Source organism: Adiantum capillus-veneris, chromosome 3 (genome assembly GCF_014529385.1).
Source record: "Adiantum capillus-veneris isolate H3 chromosome 3, ASM1452938v2, whole genome shotgun sequence".
NCBI classification, from domain to species: Eukaryota; Viridiplantae; Streptophyta; class Polypodiopsida; order Polypodiales; family Pteridaceae; genus Adiantum; species Adiantum capillus-veneris.
Window position 1 is genome coordinate 113,314,490 of NC_140933.1, and position 19,783 is coordinate 113,334,272.

Sequence of the window (19,783 nt, forward strand, 5' to 3'; positions counted from 1 at the left end):
CTTTACCTATCATAGAGAGAATCCAAGGAAGGTTTTTCTCTAATAAAACACACAAATCTACTCACTAATCACTTTGCATACATTGTGTGATTAAAACTAGCCTTTACATTAATCACCATATTCACAATTCTTAATCAAACACATACACAAGTAATGTAAGTAACACGCCAACTTCACATTAGTGTGTCCATTCCGGTCCAACCCCTCAATGTTACTTTCCATGCTCAAATACTAATTACACCCTTTGTATAGAGAGAGAGAAAGAGAAGGAAGGAAAATACCTCACACACCATGGCCAAATGATGTGGCTAGAAGAGATTAATCAAGAGCTCAAGCGCATGGCAAGCCTAAGAACCTCATGACAATCAACCCTACAAAGAGAAAATATCACCCAAGAATGCCTTATCATTTAGCATAGGCTACTCTATAGGCTTGGACTCCAAGCCTTCTCATAATGGAATTAAATGGAGCCCTTTAGCCTATAGCTTATACAAGTTGGAATTCCATTGAGCCCAAGACCTATATAAAATAAATGGAAAATATTACGGTGCACATCCCTTGAACATCCTTGCTTATCTTTAATCTACGAGTCTTGGGGAAGCTAGGGTTCAATTTTATAAAAACCTCCTTTTCAATGCTTTTCACGATATTTTTAGTTTTTTCATGCTTTTCGATGAAAAGCAAGTCCGTTATTTAATTTGGGTGGATGAGAAGTAGTGGTTTAATTTTAGAAAATTTGGCTCTTTTTTTACTTTTTATGATATCTTTGGCTTTTTGTGCTTTTTGATATTTCCAAAAGGCAATGTGCTTTCTTAAATGGTCTAAAGCTAAAAATAGTATTTTTAGTCACCATTGGGATGAAAAACAGACATACAGTGAAGAAAAAAACTAAACAAGATTTTTACAAGAATTATTTTTATAAAAGACGATATTGTAAATACGTCGAGGCAATATGATGTGTTGTGATTACATTGGAACACTATAGTATAATTTAGGTCACTCATAATATCATTGGTTGCTAGAAATTGTACATGAGATTAAATTCTATTGATAAAATTGAATGGTTTTGGCCAAAGTTGACTTCCAAACACTATGCCATGTTTTTAGAAAAAAAAAATCCAAAAACTAGGTTCTAAATCCTCGACAGAAGAGAGGGTGCTACCTGCTGGCTTGGGACACACTCGTCGGCCTAGAAAAAAATGTATATAAACAGTTATAGTACTTATTTTTCAGTGCCTACAATTGTATAGAAAATCACAAGACACTATGTACGTATTGTACAGAGTGATACAAGCGCTTCATCACCATCTCCATAAGGATTTATCTCTCATTTGCGAGAAGAAGAAGAAGAAGAAGAAGAAATATTCTATCTCTCTATGTGCTTACTATACTCTCCTCTCTTTTCACAGTGTATATGCTCTTCAGCAACTAGTGGCAAAATACTCTACATGCTTAGAATACTCTCCTCTCTTTTCACAATGTATGCACTCTCTACGTGCTTAGTATACTCTCCTCTCTTTTCACAGTTTGTGCGTTGTTAGCGTGTAAACGACAAGGAAAACAAGTGCCTCTATAGCCTTGCACGAGTCACACTGTCGGAAGGAAGAATTATTGCATTACCAAAACCACTTGTGATCAGCACCTGTAAGGGTTTATGAAGAACCCTTCTAGCATGGAGCACACTTGGAATTAGGAGAAACCAAAGACATAATGGTGTATCTCGTCTTGAGTAGATGTCTGTAGAGCATCCATAGGCTAAAAACAGAAAAAAGATAAGAGAGTTATGGCCACTCACTTGAGACCATATAAGGCAATGTAGCCCTTATTACTAATTCCAACTTCATCACAAGCCTTCTGTACATCAACATCGCCCACAATATTTAAAACTTTAGCATCAACTCCTTTGTGACAGCATTGTTTAAATGTTCTGCATTTGGTGCTTGTAAAAGGGCTACAACATCCAGTTTCTAGAGGCACAAAATTAACAAATGGATGTGATCCTCTTGGTTGTGGCCACCACACAGCTCTTGGATGAAATTCCTACAAGAATGAACAAAAAAGATTACCAAAAATTTCCCACAAGAATGGACAAAAACATTACCACAGAAGTACAGATTGGAGCGTAGCAAAATGCACCTTGTAGCTGTAGCCCTTCTTTTTCAAGCACCACCTTCGGGGGCTAAAGTCTCTATGGCATTGAAGCTCCCCTTACGTTCCCTTGCACCTAAGGGCGTCTTTTTAAGATGCAAGATCTTATCTTCAAGCTTCACAATCTTAGCATCCTTCTCTTACACCTGTAGCTTAAGAGTTTTCACTTCCTCCTCTGCATGAACAATCCTTTTGTGCAATCCACTAGTAGCATGGGAAATAAGTTGACATTGGTGCAAAGACCATTGTGCGCTATCAGCTCCAATAGTCAACAATCACTTGCAGTATCCAAGAAGACCTTGCTCCCCCCTACATAACATCTCTTTCCTTACTTATGATGGCATCTTTGGTGCTACGGACAAAGTCTTGGCCTTCATTCAACAATTCGACTCGGCATTTGGAGATGAGGGCTTCACGGAGTCCTCTAGGCTATGCCATGTAGCTATGCATTTTCAAAAGTCCACCAGGCAATGGTGGTCTAGCCTACGAGCAAACGGTGAAGCTCCACAAACATGGAAAGCTTTAAGAGCTTCCATCATGAAGCAGTTTTTGGCTACCGATGCCAAAGACAAAGTAATCATCGAATGGTGAATCTTGAAGCTCTCTCCCTATAAATCTATTCACAAATATGTACACAAGTTTTGGGACTTACATCTCAAAGCCACTGTCTTCAAAAAGATGGATTTTAGAGAGCAAAAACAACAATTTTGTGCGGGTTTAACTGAAGATATAGAGGAGTATGTCAACTCCCAAAGGCCACGTACCATATCTACGATCATACACCATACCATGGTGGCTTCACGAATCAATTTCCAACAAGGGGCTAAGGGAAATCTTAAGCCCACGGAGAACCAGGACCACAATAACGAGCCCAAGGGGAAGGACAATGTCCAAAAGTCTCTTAAAGGCAACGCCAACAACAACAAAGCTAAGGAGAAGGGAGTCTATAAAGGCAAAAATAAACTCTCTCCTGAAGAGCTTGAGCATTATCGTAAAGATAACCGTTGTTTCAAGTGCAGGGAGCAAGGGCATGCCTATCATGCTTGTCTCCACAAGAATACATGAAATGAGCCTCCTAGAGCTACCTTGGTCAAAATCCAAGAAGAGGATGCTCACCACAAAGGATCTCCTCTATGCCATGCTTGGGGAAAGGTAAGAGAACATGATTCTTTTTTTCTCTTTGACCCTGGTTCTACTCACAATTTCATATCCACATCGTTGACCACCAAGCTAGGCATACAAGCCTATGAGATGGGAGATGTCCTACCTGCCGATGGTGCTTTCAAGGGGCAAGAAGCCTCAATCACTCCCTTAATTGGGAAATTGAGGCTCCATGTCCAAAGCTATGTGGACAAGGAGGACTTCTTTATCTCTCCTCCGAAGCACAAGGATATAATCCTAGGGGCACCATGGTTTGATCGCATGGCTGCCAATGTTAAATTCCCTGAAAGGAAAATCTACTTTAGGTTCAGGGAAAAAGATATGTACATAGATGCTAAGGAGTTGGGTAACACCATACCCATTGTACATACGCAAGCTTTCAATAAGTCAATAAAGAGCTCTATTTTCGTGTACATGATTTTTGTTAAAGATTCTCAAAATGAACCTAATGCTTTAGCAAAAGAAAATATAAACAATCGCAAGGAATTAGAGTTATCCAATTTTCTCAAGGGATTTCAAGATGTTTTTATTGACGACATCCCTTGTGAACTACCTCCTAAACGAGGCAATGATGACCATGCAATTGAACTTCTTCCAGGAAGTTATAGAGTTTCTCAAGCTCAACAAGAGGATATTATGCGGCAAGTGCATGAGTTAGTTGCGAAGGGCATGGTTAGGCCTAGCTCATCTCTATTTTGTTCACCCGTGTTTTTAGTGCAAAAGAAAGACGGCACATATCGTATGTGTGTCGACTATAGAGAACAAAATAGGATCACTATCAAGAATAGGTCTCCCGTTCCACGGGAAGAAAACCTATTTGATAAGCTACAAGGGTCGACCTATTTCAGTAGGATTCACCTAAAAAGTGGCTACCATCAAATAAGGATAGTTGATCAAGACATTGTAAAGACCGCATTTCGCACTACATTTGGTCTTTACAAATACATTGTCGTGCCTTTTGGCTTGACTAATGCACCAACCACATTTTAACCGCTTGATGGAGAGGCTATTTAGGCCTCACCGAGCCTTTACTGGAGTGTTTTTTGATGATATCATCATCTACTCTAATTCACTAGACGAACACAAGCAACACCTCCAAGTAATATTTCAAGTCTTACGAGAGAATAAACTTTATATTAATCGAAAGAAAAGTGAGTTTTTAAGAGATTCAGTATCTAGATCACATTATCTCTCAAGATGGCATCCAAATGGATCTATCAAAGCTAGAGGTAATAAAAGGATGGCCTAATCCAAGGAATCTACATGAACTAAGATGCTTTATATGTATGTGTGCATACTATAGACGCTTCATAGAAAAGTTCTCACAAATCGCGGGACCATCACATGACCTAAAAAAGAAAAATGTTAGGTATATATGGTCTGCCAAGGAGAACAATGCTTTCAAAAAGCTTAAAGAAAATCTTACCTCTCAACATGTGTTTACACTGTCGGATCTCTCAAAAACCATTTGAGGTCCAATTTAACGCTTGTGGTGATTGCCTTGGAGCTATTTTTCTCCAAGAAGGGCACGCCATAGACTATGAAAGCCAAAGGCTCGACCCTATTGAGCAATCTCTATGCATATATGAAAAGGAACTCCTCGCAGTTCTACATGTCTTAGACTCGTGGAAGCACTATTTATTGGGGACTCCTTTCATTCTGCGGACGGATCACCAAAGCCTTAAGTAGTTCATGACGCAGACCAAGCTCTCCAACAAACAAATGAGCAAATTTTCTTTCGCAGTTTCATTTTCATATTGCTCACATTGCTGGCAAGCATAATCAAGTAGCCGATGCACTCTCAAGACGACCGAGAGTAAATGCGGTTTCCATAGCAACTCACAATGATCTATCTTCTATGATAGATGAGTACGCTATTGATCCCGATTTTAGAGATGTGATTCTAGACCTTGCACTAGGGAAGAAAGGAGAACCATTTACCTTACAAGATGGTTATCTTCTCTATGACAATAGACTATGCGTTACTAATTCACTACGTGAGAAAGTAATGTATGAATCTCATGCTCCTTCTTATGCAGGGCATAGAGGGATTCAGTCTACCCTAAAGGGAATAGAAACATGTTTCTATTGGCCTGCCATGAAATCAAACATACAAGAGTATGTTTCTAAATGTTTGATATGCCAAAAGACGAAATTTGATTGAGGGAAGAAACCTGGATTGCTTCAACCTTTGTCAATCCCTAATTCACCCTGGGAGATCAAATCCATGGATTTTATCTTTGGATTGCCTAAGTCTATCCATTGGGATACGGTAATATGGACGATAGTAGACAGGTTCAGCAAACAACCTCATTTTATACCTATCAAAAAGACTATCAAAGCCCATCAAATGGCAACCCTCTTCATATCACAAATCTTCAAGTACCATGACTTGCCTATGTCCATAGTGTCGGATAGAGATCCTAGAATGACCAGTAGTTTTTGGAAGGGTCTCTTTGAGAATTTAGGGACAAGGCTAAACTTCTCTTTAGCCTATCACCCTCAAACGGATGGCCAAAGTGAAATAGCTAACCTAACAATCCTTGATCTACTAAAAGCCTACGTAGCAGAAGTAGATCAAAGGTCCCAATGGGAGAAGTACTTGCCGTTAGTGGAGTATGCCTACAATAACACTATACATACCTCCACCGGAAAAGCACATTTTGAGGTAATTGAGGAAAGATCTAAAATTCCCCTCCTACTTAAGGTACACAGGAAGATCTTCACTGCAGATGAGTATAGCCGAGACCTACAAGAATCTTTCCAAAAGATTAAGGATGATATCTCTATCTCACAGTAAAGGCAAAAGGCTACTGCTAATAAGAACATAAGAGCTCTAAAAGCCTTTAACCAAAATGATTGGGTCTTACTTAAATTTCCCAAGGCTCGATTAAGGCACACAATGGGCAAGAATTTTACGAGACACCAAAAGTACTATGCTAAACTAGCAAAAAGGTATTATGGTCCCTTCCATATTGTTAGGTCGATCAATGACTCGATGGCCTATCAACTCAAGTTACCCAGTCATTGGCTCATACACAATGATTTCCATGTGAGCTTACTAAAGCCTTACAAAAGAGAGCCACCTCAAGAACCAACTATTGCAGACCCACCGGAGATTGAGGACCAAGAAGAGGTGTTGCATCTCGAGTCCATTCTCCGACATGAAGACAAGGTATTGAGAGGCGGTAAGATTATCCGACGGTATCTTATTAAGTTTAAGAACTATCCTTTTGAAGATGCTAGATGGATGCAACACATACAACTAAAGGATAACCTAAACCTTGTCAATGCTTAAAATGCTTCCCTAGAGTAAGCAAATGTAAAATTGTTTGAAATGAACAAATTTTTTGTCTTATAAGACTCTCTTTTTCTTTATTGTGCACAAATGTTAAGAAGTATGCATGATTAGGATCATGTTTGTGGAGACGACGTCTCCCAAACACCAAGTAGAGCTTGTCACTCTACTAAGGAAGATTGATAGGACTAACGTGCAGACATGTTTGCGATAGCTTAGGCTCTCAAGCACCAAATGGATTAGTCATCCATTCTGAAACGATGTCGTAGGGTGAAATAGGGATCCTCTACCCGCTAGAAAAAGGACTAATAACTAGGCTTTATCTTCTCTACCTCATAGTCGAGGACGACTATGATTTCAAGAGAGAGGTAATGTCATAATAACTAATATCTAATTCTCCTAAATGATTTTCTCATGTTAAATTGATCATTTTATATGGGGAAGTACCAGGGGAGAAAAAGCTAGAATATTGGTTAGGCTGGTAGACCGGTCATAGTAGGGATCCAAGGGGGGGGGGCCTCTGCAAAAGAGCAATGTGCATCAATGGGCTTCAAAGACCCTAAGGTTCAGCCCATTAAGACTTCCAAAATGCTAAGGTTCCAAAATTCAAAGGTAATGTCCAATGGTCAAACCTTAGGGTAAACTGGATGCTTGTGGGAAGACTCAAAAGTCTTCCCACATCCCTATCTAGGAGGGGGCGAGCCTTTTATGTAGGGGATGAGAGAGAAACACACACACTCTCTTGCAAGCTCCCTTTACACAAAGGGCATAGTGGGCAGATGTCAGCTCCCTAGCCCAGTTGCCCCCAAGGTGCATTCACATCCTATTGGATGGCCATAGAGGTGGACCAATGAGACTTAGGCTAGAGTAAATTTATTTTAGATCATTTAAAAACACTTGATAAAAGAACCAATAGAAATTAAGCTCTCTAGAAGACTATTGGACAGTCTCCCCAGGGGTCCAATGAGCATTCAGCAACCCAATGGCTTGCCTGATTCCTATTGGCCAGAAGACTAAGAGGTCCAATGAGAGTTTAATTGCATTATTTAAATACCTAAAGCTCTCACAAAAGGGGAAAGGGGGACACATGTCACAAGGCTATCACTTATGCTTCTTAAGTATCATTGGCAGGGGCCAATAGGATGCTAGCATGAGCAAATAGCAAGAGGGGTCGACCAAGAGAGAGAGGGGGGGCTGATTTTTGCAAGGCATTATCGCACACACACTCAAACAATCTCATGTGTGAAGTAAAGAAGACTATCTCTCCTTCTCAAGCTTTAATGGAAAGCTCATCATCTACTCCAAGCTTGTGAGAAGGGAGGCCTACACCAACAACTCTTGGCTTTGTGATGTAAATCCAACCAAGAGCCAAGCTCCAATGCATGCTCATCTCCTCTACCATGCTGATTACTAAGCTATTAAGAGTGATTATGTGAGGAGACATACTTCTTTCTCGTAAGAATACTCCTTCTTCCTCTCGATCTACTCTCATACCCTGCTAGCTCTCACCATCTTTGAAGGTGTGTGAGGTCTTGGGTCTGAGACCTAGGGAATTAATGTTGTGTTTTCAAGTGTAAGCTTGGTGCTTGAAGCTTCCATCTTCATTGCACCAACGAGTTATTGAAGGAACACAAAATATTGTACTGTAAAATGTCTCCTTTGATGGGGGAAACCTATAATACAAATCTTTTTGGAGGGGGGACCGGCTCCATGTAAATCCGGTCCTCAACTATTGTCAATAGCTTAATTTCTCTCTCTTTTTGAAGTATTGTTCAGGCCTATCTAACTAGGTGTTATGCTTTTGTTGCTCTCTCCATCCGAGCACTCTTGCTATGCTCATTAGGAATCTAGTCTTAATGAAATGCTCACTATGTCTATGTTATTTTCCGCTACACACAAGTTACTAGACCATTAAATGTTACAAAATAAATAAACGAAATTAAAACCAGAAGAAACCATACCAAAAGGAGTGAGTTCTAGAGGTTTGGCGCTAGTCAACAAAAAGTTTGATCCATTGGAAGAAATTCTAAAGGCTTACAAGGCCAGAATAGACAATAGGCAGACAATGGAACATACATGGTTGACTTATCCTACCGCAAAATGGGAAAGCTACGATTGGTGATGTGCAAAACGTTCATTGAGACTACTCAAACTCTTATGGAGCCTCCACTTGCAATGCCCATCCAAGAGAGGATGGTTCTCCAACCATCTGCAGACTTGAAAGACCTTGATGAAACAAAATAAATAAGTGTACAAAGAAAGCACCTTGAAATTTCAGTCCCAAAGAAAAACAAAAGGGAAACGATAGACAAACAAGTCGAGGAAATGGAGTCAAAACACCATCCAAAAAAGGAACAAGTGGACATAGGCCAAAAGGCCTGATCAAATCAAAAATCAAAGAACACTATCGGATAACTCGGCTGACTAGATACCACCTAATATGCCATAGGAAAGAGAGAGCTGGCCGGAAGAACAAAAATTGATGACCATCCACCACCACTGCATGGAAGGTGAGAATTTGGAGGTCAGGACTTCCTCCAACACCTCGTCTCCCTCTATCATCGAATCTTCCTCCTCAATGGTGTTGGGCTCTTGCAAGAGGTCGACTGCCATAGATGCTTCACCCTACTCATCAACCTCTTTGATAGCTTCATTTGATTCCTCCACAATGGTCACAAGAAGTTTTTTGTTGGCCTTCTCCTTTGATTTTCCCTTCTTCGTGCCCTCAAGAACAAATAAGACCAGAACCATGTCCCAAGAAATGAATTGGGTGCCTATGCACCCCATGCCCAAGTCTATGAGGTCATCCTCATCCTCTAGCATGCAATCCTGTTTAGTGAACCCTTTAATAAACCTCAACAAGCAAAAGAAAAAGTTTTTATCGACTATGTAGAGGTGTTTGAGGAAATCCATTGGCAACCACACCATGTCAAATCCCTCAAACACTATGGCATATTCTTCCATGTGTTGCACCATGTACTCAAGAAAACTTTGGAACATCTCTCCATGCTGGCTGGTAGTGGCTTGCATGTCGATCGGCCCCTTGAACATATTGACTAGCTCATGTGCTCAATCCGCAAGTCCTACATTCTTAAGTTGTGCAAGAAGTGCGTCACAAGACGTTGTCATGGGTTCGTTCACGAAGAAAATTATAGGAGATCTTGGAGCTAGAGTTTTGTGAATATGAGAAATGAAGTTTAAAAACCTAGAAAGTCACTTATATACCCAATGTCACTTTTAAAGAAGGCATTCATGTTCCAAATCAATGAAATTCACATTTCAATCGAAATCTTGAACAGATTGAAAATGAACAAGTATGCTCAGATACAAGATTGAAAACAATATATTCAGGGAAACACAATGTTCTCACACAGAAACCTCTTCTGTTTTTTGGAATGGACAATCTTTTTATTAATTACAAAGAGGCATTGCTTGGGCAAGGTATATCTAAGATTAAGATACTCGCAAAGATGATTGAGCTGCCAGTCGTTATTAGCAGAGAAATTAGTTGATTCTCTGGCAGCAACATTAGAGTCTAGTGCCTCCCATTCTCCCATCGTCAGCTTCCATCTTCTGTAGGGAAAGACCATTGACAAGATTTACTTCGCAATATGGTATCTGAACACCACATTCTTAGTAACTATATAACACTTAATTCTATCTCCCTGATGGTTGACCACCTTTGTCTCCCATCCAACTGCAAGGAAGTCATTCATCGTACTTCCCCCTTTGAAAGTCCACATTTTTTGTTTTCTGTGAACACTTTGCAATCAAAAGATATACACAAACACATGAAGATACATAAACCATGCTATCATTGATTTGTGGGAACCATAGGTGCACTTCATTATTGCATGCATATCTGCCTTGATTCTCCTTTTGGTTATTGCTATCAAAGCACTATTTGGCTTAGGCCATTCTAGCCTCTTTATGATTGGTGACTGAACTTGAGAAAGATTACCATACCCATTTGGTGTAGGAGGGACATTAGTATGGCTATAAAAAAAACTGCCCCATGAGACAAGCTCAAAGGATGGACAACCAGCATTGAGAAACTTGCCAAGGCTAGCATGGATGACCTCAAAGGTTCTTGTGAGGGACTCTATTGGCTCCCACTCTAAAAAAATGGATAGAAAAACATCTGCAAACATGAACAAGCAATGGAAATTTTACAGTCATCAAAAGAAACATATACGATAAAAATAGAAAATAGAAAATCTAGAAACTTGATAGAGGAGTGATATTACAATTTGCAGGAAACCTTGATGGAGCCAATGTTGCCTCTAGCCTCACTTGTGAAGCAACATACACATGTTGCACCTTCATAAGCTTCTTTTCTTCCCTTTTAGTGGTGTGCTCGAGAAGCCATGTGAGACCTTGTGTGCACCTCTTGAGTTAGGCTGCATTGTCACCCACATCAATCGTTTGAACTCCATCGTCATCCAACATCCACTATTGTCTTCTACTTTTTTTCATGAAGTGGAGTCAATAACACAAGTCATCGAGTACCTGATGATGGAATTTTTAATAGTAGCACAACTTGCACACAAACACTTAATATTAATCTATGCACATCCATGTTCTCTTCTGTATAAAGAAAAATATTATTGATGGTACACAAAGACGGTTAATGCCACTTATTGCTATTCTATTCCACCTGCAAGCTGGCTTAATGGGGAAGATAATATAGAGGGAAGTAGATCCACTCTAGAGAGCTTAATGGATAAGGAGTAGGAAACATGTTGAGGAAAGAAAAAGGGAAGATCTAGTAGAAGGATATATTAAAGATCTTTAGCTTTAGGTAGAGGTATGCAGTGAGGCTCATGGAGCAATGGGAAGCCTCAGTTTAAGGAGAATGCAGCAAGCTTGAGGAGGGAAAGTAGGTTCAAACTTTTGTTGTAGAGCTTTTTGGGAGGGAAAAGTGACATTGAGGAAAGAGATACAACTTGCAAGGTATATTAAAGAGAAGTGAGAGATGGTATAGTAGAGAGAGAGAGAGAGAGAGAGAGAGAGAGAGAGAATGATCAACACATTTTTGAAGGGACCCCCTTTTAAGAGAGAGGGGGAGAAACTTGTAGCCATTAGAGAGAGAAAGGATTGGTTTTTACCCCAACTTTTTAGAGAAAAGTTTAGTTTTTTGGAATTTATAAGAGATTTTTTCTTTATATTCTATAAAAGAGTACAAGTTTGACCACCTACTTCTAGGACTTGCCATACCCACCATTTCACTCCACATGGCATCCACCCATTTGCCCCTTCCATAATCTATTTTTTAATCCCATGGAAAATAAAGAGGCCCCCTTAGACCCCATTCCCTTCCTAATGTAGTAAAATCACCAGTCAAATCGTCCTAAAAATTGATATTGAAGCTTTAACAACGAAAGATTGAATCGTCAATGTAACAATGTATCTATCAAACAGTTGATTGACGAAACTACGATAACTATTTACAGCTAACCATAAGGGAACGTACGCAATTGCTAAAGAATCTTATATTCAAGAGAAACCACATGCAAAAAACCTCAACATTAGAAGCCCTTGAGCAAACAGCCCAAGACCCTTATCTTATACAACATAGTGTTTTGAATTGCATTGAAATCATAAGCATGGTAGAGAGAATTAGGATTGCATATTGTGGAGGACTCCAACTAGGAGGGGAGAGACAATTTAAATGTGGATCCAAATGCATAAAAACTATTTTTAAAAGGACAATGTTTAAAGAGTCAATCAAGTGTTTACATGTTAACGTGTGATTTTTATGCAAAATTTTCTTACTATACGTTCATTAGTATAGAAATTGGGAAACATACAATATAATAACCCCTAGGTAGGTGTGTGTGTGTGTGTGCGCGCGCGCACGTGTGTGTGGTGTAAATATCATCTAAAAAAATCAAAAGCTTTATCATTTTTGCTTATTTTATGTATTTTTTGGCCAAAAAGTAACCAAAATGGAGCAATTAGCAAAAATATGGCTAAGTATAGTCTTTGGATATGTTTTGTTAATTATTGGCTTGGATTTCTATTTTTTAGTTTGGAATGTAACTTTCTTCTATTTTTTCTAATAGAAAGATAAAAATAGTAATAAATAAATAACAAACAGGCTTAGATTGATGAACAAAATTTATGAAGGTGATCAAGATGTGGCTTCTACTAACAAATCAGATTTGGTGTGCATAGATGGACAGGCAGTCTTCCTTGCCCAAGTGCTTATCCACTTAGTGACCAGTGGGGCCATCTGTCACTGCTTGTTGTCATCCATGCGAGCACACACACTACAGTCCAAACATCTTCAAAGGATCATAGATACATCGGCTAATGGGGGAGCCACCCCACGACAATGGATGAGCACGCCCTTTTGTCCATGCAAGTCCATGAAAGCGGCACCCATGGTCCTATTCCAATCGTCAGAGTTTATCTATTTTCCAATGGCGATGATCATCTCCCTGCTTTTTTGGATTATCTCTGTGAACTTAGCTATTTCCATGGATTTCTCGAAGATCCAACAGTTCCTTACCTTCCAAATATGTTTGAAGTAACAAAATCTCACGATTTGTGTTACGATGAGCAGCTCTTGGCTCTTGAACACCTTCCCACCCAAGAAGAGATCATTCTTGAAGAATCCTATTTTCCAGGTCTTTTAAACCCATTTGCAAATCTTCCCTGCTAGGCAAAAGATCATCGGGCACCCTTTGAAAAGGTGATAGGACTTTCCATTATGTGTGCACAAATGTTAACAACCTCTGATAAGGGCCTACAAAAAAGGTTAAAAAGGATGTTTGTCATCATTAACTTATCATGTATGATGTGGGACTAAAATCAGCAAGCTTCATCCATGGGCACAGGCACCTGCTGGCAGGCGGTGTGTAGCTGGGCTAACGAATTAAATTGAATTCCAAAAACGGGCAAGACATCCTAAAGGGGAAAAATGCTCGGAGTGGGAGTCCTAATTAGCTCACCTTCTTGGAAAAGGTGCAGGCTACAAGTGTCAACAATGTGCGCATGCATGCGCCATGCGGAGGCGGAGGCGGAGACGCACATCATCGACCGACTGGAGTCTGGAATAATCGGAATCGTATAATAATAATCTATACTAATATTTTAAATGAATCCGTGTCTCGGCGTTCAAGGCCCAATGGGGAAACATTCTAAAGGAGGTAGTTTTTATGGACCTTTTGGTCACGACTGAGGTTCTGAAGGGGGGGGGGGGGGGGGGGGAGAGAGAGAGAGAGAGAGAGAGAGAGAGAGAGAGAGAGAGCAACCTTCGAAGTTCGCATGCATCAGGAAGAAATTAATTAGGGTAGTAATAACAGGACAGGGTGATCTGTGTTAAAAGGATTAATCTTTTAGAACGTACCGTTCTGGCTCCTGCAAACAGCCTGATGAAGAGTCTCTAAATCAGGAGCTGGCAGCTACAGCAGCTTCGTTGAACTAAAGTAAAATGCAGTACTCTATATTCATCTAAAGGTTTTTTGGGAGTAGTTGAGCCTTGAGGTTGACGACCATCTCCGTCCGTCCGTGTTTGCATTCTTCTCAACTTAGGCTGGGTTCACAACTTAGAGTGTAGGAGAGTGGGGGTAGTGGGGGGAGTGTGAGAAGATCCCTTTCACTCTTACATCGCTTTTGAGCTACAACTTCGGCATAGTCTGTAGGGCAAATTGACACTGAGTCTAGGTGGCTCTAACTCCTACTCGCACACCAAGAAAGGTGACAACACTTTCCAAATTTCTTGGCAGGGGAGGTGAGTAATGTTCATCTCATCCACAGAGAGGAAAAAAAACTATCACTTTGGAAAAGAAGTTTAAGTCCTAGAGTATCCCATTTTATCTCTTTTGCAAGATGTTAAGGGGCGTCATAGAGATATTGTACATTAGAAAAAAGAACTTGATTTTGTATTCTCCTTGGGTCTCAAGAAAATTGGAGTGCGTTCGTAGGACCTTGCACTTAGGTTAGGATATGCACATTCAATCACAACTTTGATGCTCGTACGTAATGTTGAGTGCCATTGGAAAGGCATTGCTACCTTTTCTAGCCATTATTAACTCCAAAGAGTAGAGCAAAAAGCACTCTTCTTCACAATACTCGAACCTTATAGGAGTTTTTCGACATAATAGTATTCCTTTACTTTGTACAGAAAGAGATTGAGCAAGGCATAGGGGTAGATAGGTAGAAAGAGATACAAAAATACATACACAAGTGGAGAAAAAGTTTAGGAGGTATAGAGATAGAAAAATGAGTTACAAAAATATAGGAAGATATGGAGCCATGCGTACATGGATAGAAAGAGACCAAGACAAATAGGTTTAAGCATAGTCATGGAAGAGATATCTTGACAAGTGTAAACGAGTAATATATAATCCTAATAGGGGGTTACTCTATATGCAGCACAATTGTGTCATTCATTATTCTCTATCTAGAAGAACATACAAGTCACACAATATGTTCTAGATTTGGTGTTTTTCACGAATGTTACGATTGTGAGATACAACCAATGAAAGTGGTCAGTAAAGACATCTTTTACACTATTGCAAGCGCCCTTACCCAATTTCCCTTCTTATTGATAACCAAATTAGATGGCAAACACAAAAATAGATAATTCAACATTGGGGTAGGAATCATTTTCTCATGAATGTATGGTGGCAAAGGAATTGTCTACTATGTACCCTCACCAATCAAAAATGATATCCAAACACAAGACTTTGATAAGACAATCAATTTACTTTTATTTGATGGATGTGACAATCTACTTTATTCTTGCTTCGATTTTTCATTGTTCGAGTAGCATATCTTATACAACTTGGGAATGACCTTTCATTCTCCACTTTTAGGGGAAATCGATAATCCTATAGATATTTGTACCCATTGATTTCCATTTATCAAGAGTCAAATTATTTCTTGCTTGAGAGTGTTCACAGAAAAAATGTCTACTCATAAAATGCACATACACCCACACATAAACACATATATGCATGCATTGCCTAGCTAATTTTGAGTGAAGCCATTAAAAAGGGTTAGCAAATCCATGATGAAATTTCAATATTAAGGTTGTCAAAGTACTCATTATTGTGGATCAAGCAATCACAAAGAGAAACAATATCCATCATAAAGTTTTAATGCAAGGTTTGTCAAAGCTTAAGCTATGAGAGACTCAACAAGAGAAAAAGATTGGCAACAGAACACTCTTCTACTATCACCCTTTGCATCCAAACTACTCACCACATTTTCAACGATTTTAGGTCTTGTGGGAGCAAATAATGTCAATGCCAACACCATTATTCCAATTTCTCTTTTTTCATGATACCAAGCAAAACAACCACTATGAGCACAGCAGCAAACATGTCTATGACATAAAAAGGGAAATGACAAGCGAAACAATACACTGCTATAAGGGAAAAGTAAGTGGAGGCTATGAAAGAGTTGTGAGGACAAGTAATGGTATTTTGAACCCCACAAAGACCAACAAGACAAATGTGCCATCATGATTGCTAGTTTTTTTAGCTCAAGCATGCTACTCATGGTAATGGTTCACAATTCCAATGAGACTAAAAGGTGGCATGCATGCAAAAAACATAATAGACATGAACAAATCATTTCTATCTATGGGGCCAATCACACACCATACCAACTCCTCAATCACCACTTCAAATGCATCTATGCAAAAGGCATATGCGAGCTCATTGCAAATTCTTCATGGTTTTTCACATCCATGGCAGACTTTTTATGAAGAAAAACAATACGTCAAGGGGAGTGAATAGAATTAATCAAATAGGTGAAAGCTTTAAAGAAGAGATTCACAAGAAAATATGCATGGACAACGGTGGAATAAACAACAAAACCTAAAGCAAAAAAGCAATATCACATGCTAAACAATCCTTACTGATTTTTTAAAAGAGAAGAATCAACATTTGGATGAACCACTTGGGACAATCCAAATGGTCATCATCACCTTATAAATAATACATAGACGCATCTGCAAAGAGCGATAACAATGATAAGGGTCGCACCTATGCATCCAAGCTTATAAAAAGAGCGATAGAAACAATAAGAGTTCCACCTATGCATCCAAGATTATGGCCGCAATTATTATTGATGGTATAAAATAACAATATGGAGGTAAATGCAAAGATCAATAACAATAATAAGAGTCACATCTATGCATCCAAGCTTGTGACTGCTATTATTATTGATAATAGAAAATAACAAGCATGCAAAGGGCCATGATACCAAGAATAGTCACAAAGCTTATTACCACAATCATACGATGCAATGGCTCAGGGCAAAAGAATCTATTCAAAAGGCGAGGTGAGAGTTAATGCCCATGGCTAGGTGCGTTTTCTTTTTGTCCTATGACTAAGGGTTGTGACGGTAGGAGAACCATTTGAACTTTACGATAACGTTAGAGCATGAGAGCACAGCTTGATGCACCCCATTAGGCTCCTAATCTAAACACAACCAATACTAACTACGATTATTTCTTGAGTAAATCTTGATGAAAAATAGTTCTCATATTCAAACTCTTGAATTTTACATCTTCACCCTTTGTCTTAGGAAAGATATTTTCACTAGAAGGTAAAAATGAAATGCCAATGTTGTTGAAGTATAATTTTAATACCCACAACAACAGTATAAGCGTTTCAAAAAGCATCGATACAAAAGCATCACTATTTCGATCGGCAATAGTCTTGATGTGTGCATTGCCATCACAGTCGATAAATAGCGACTATGATAGCCACACACATAGCGATGCTGCAAACCATAAATAGCGACACTTGCAAGTCAAAAGAAATTGGGGTGATAGAGCTAGCAATCAACCATACTAGACAGTGAGGATTTCTCTCAAATTTTTGCATAAAAATACATCGACATAACTTCAAAAACATAGATATGAAGAGATATTTGGACAAAACTTGTATTTTAATGCTTTAAAATTATGCAATACATTGAATTTGCCAATGGCAAAGCGGGAATAACATATTGATATAAAGTTGAATATGAAAGCGTCTTAGTACACTACTCTAGTGACGATATGATTTCCTCCCTTTGTAGAGCAAGTTCTAGAAATCAAAATGAGAGAACGAACAAAGACTAGAAAATAAAATTAAATGCAAAAACATTAAGTAATACCAATGTAAACATTGTTCAAAGTTTGTATAGCTTATCGATCTGCTTTGACATTTTACTGTTTGGATCAACGGATGGAGACACTTGTTTGTGCCATGATTGCGCTTAAGAGAGGTGGAATCCCTTCCATTCATGGTCCAATGCTGTGAAAAGCAAAAAACACAATAAAAATTTTAGAGCAAGAAATTATAAATAGACAAATCTTTAACAATAAAAGCAATGCAAAAACACTTACAAATCCATTCCAAATATCCTCCGACCATTGGTACGAAGTAATGTAAAATCTCCGCCTCTATTTGCGCCCTAGTGGCCTCTCCCCTTTGGCTCCTCTAGTTGGGGGGTTTACGCTATTCCTTTTTTCATTTTTCTTTATCTTCTTTGTTGAGCCAAGGAGACTTGTCTCCTCCGTTCTTGAGCACTCCACGAACACCCGAGCATTTCTGCTTGCACATCCTTAAATTTGTACATTTGATGGAGAATGATGGAGAAACAATACTCCACATTGGACACAGAAAACTCATGATAAAGGATTCAATGACACAGTCTTTCAATGCACTATCAATCTCCTTCCATTTCTTCATGATGTGATGGCAGTAGACTTTGTACAAAGCTAGTGCATAGTTGAAATGCCTTGTTTTTCTTTCTTACCCAAGTATATATGACCAACGGACAGGTCTGTAGTGTAAGAAATCTCATGTTGTTAATTGCAGTGAAAGCGAGGGGTAACCGCAAGGGTTCCAACATCCGTATCTTCTACTTTGACACCAGAGGTATCATATGCTCGAAAGAAAAGAGTGTCAAGTGATGTATCATGCAATGTGAAGTGAAGAGTGTTCAATTGAAGCAAGGAGTGTATGAATGTCAGAAAAGTATGGAGTATGTGACGAAGTTCTGGTGTGAGTGGTAAGAAAAGATGGGAATAAAGGCTCTTGATGGCTCCGAGGTAGAGTGAAACCATCGGTGCCACCACCTTTATAGCATCTGCCTCCATCGTTGCTAGAGTGCCGTAGCCGAGAAAACTCACAAAGATGTTGGGTAGAAATCTATGATTCAAATTGCTCCAAGGATGTGGAGCGTCAAGGGGATAGGTGGTGTGATGAGCTTGTGCCTTGAAATGGAGATGAGAAATTATACCATTTCCTTTGGTTGAATCCACTTCAAGAAACCCTCCTTTATATACTGTAGAAGCACCACCATCCATGTTCATCTTTAACCATTTCAAATATCTGGACTTTGAATGCTATGTAATCCGCCGTCTAGATTTCCTATAGTGTTCCAAAATACGGCCACCACTGGATTCGCATCTGCTCACGATCGTTGTCGAGTAGACTGCACAAATGTTTCCATAACCCCACAAACAAATGTGCATCGCTTTGTGTTAACTTGCTCTACTCTGAAGTGGAGACATTTACAGCAACCTGCCATGTACTTGTATTACAACATCACCCAGAAGTGAGTTTTAACCAATAAAATCATGTCAAATGAGCACAAGAATCAGATATTTTAAAGATTTAATTGAGGGTTACAACCTTGCAAAAACTCCCACTCTTTATTTGTCACTTGTTCACCTTGTTATCGGGTCTCTTCCATAGCATCGTGCATCTATCTTATTCTCATGAAAGACAACAAGCTCCCAAGATCTTCTGGATAATTGATCAATGGTCGTTTTCCCCTTTTGAAGACATGTCACGCAAATTGTCGCTCTTGCTTTGCATCCTCAAGTCATGCAAGCCACTTCCACATTCATCTTTGCCTCCAAGTCCATGCTCATTCTCTTTTTCATACCTCGGCTTACCACCATAACTTTAGCCAAGCGCTCATCATCAATTATTTGCCAAAGCATGTCATTTGCACGATCAACACCAGGGAGCTACTATCCAATGTATATTAATGACTTTAGAATCATCCTATCCTCAATCATGCTTCCCTCTAAACATGCCCTTTGACACACATATCCCTTTTAGGAGTATCTCATTGCTATTATTCACACATTCTGATGAATTGTAATTGAATAAGCTATAGCTCAGTATAGAAAACACATAATAATTACATAAGGCG